This window comes from Charadrius vociferus, unplaced genomic scaffold, assembly GCF_000708025.1.
Source record: "Charadrius vociferus isolate BGI_N301 unplaced genomic scaffold, ASM70802v2 scaffold561, whole genome shotgun sequence".
NCBI classification, from domain to species: Eukaryota; Metazoa; Chordata; class Aves; order Charadriiformes; family Charadriidae; genus Charadrius; species Charadrius vociferus.
This window is the reverse complement of record NW_009646848.1, coordinates 525,324-526,022: the sequence shown is the minus strand read 5'-3', so window position 1 is coordinate 526,022 and position 699 is coordinate 525,324. Positions and strand designations below refer to the sequence as shown.

Below are 699 nucleotides of genomic sequence, written 5' to 3'. Positions count from 1 at the left end.
AGTTCTTCTCCAGCAAGGAAATACTTTGATTTGTTGGTAATCATTACTGGAAAAAGAGCCCCTGTGGTTGAAACTTGTTGCTATGAAAGTAAGCGTAGGTCCAAGTCCTAATGATAAATTTGTAATTCTTGAAAGTACCATTTTGCCTTCATTATTACTACGTAACAAAACTAAAATACTTAAAGAATGTAAATCTAGTAAGGATTCTAAATGTGCCCTATTCAGGCAGCTGAAAGGAGGTTCCGTGCTGTCTTTAAAAATGGGTCTAGTTGCCAGCAGAAGATGGCATGCTAGTGTTGATAAGTGGTCATGCATGTAAACTTCAAATATAAACTATTCGTTATGTCCTTAATACATAAAATAAACAATTACAGTACTGACTTTGTAAACCATACACGTCTGTCTCTCTCAATTTATAAATCCTTTGTCCTGGGCGCGGTATTCTTGTAATAGTACAGTGTCTTTGAAGTAACAGACGTGTCCCGGTTCACTATCATCTGCGGGAGTGGAAACACCGCCGCGGTGACAGCTCAGCTCGTCTGCAGCAGGCGGCAGGGAGGCGGTTTTGCCGTTAGGGGACGAGCTGGAGCGCGTGTAACGGCCGCCGGGCGCGGGGCTGCGGTGGACCCTGCGGCCGGGCGGGCCCTCGCTCTGCCCCCCCGTACCCCTTCGGCAAGCGGCTGCCGAGGCGCCGACACC

General features: G+C 47.4%; 1 protein-coding gene across 1 annotated transcript in view; it reads left to right on the top strand.

Moving 5' to 3' along the window:
- ITFG2 (integrin alpha FG-GAP repeat containing 2) overlaps window positions 1–699 on the top strand; it is a 13,405-nt gene that overhangs the window by 518 nt on the left and 12,188 nt on the right. The gene's annotated exons all lie outside the window — the stretch shown is intronic.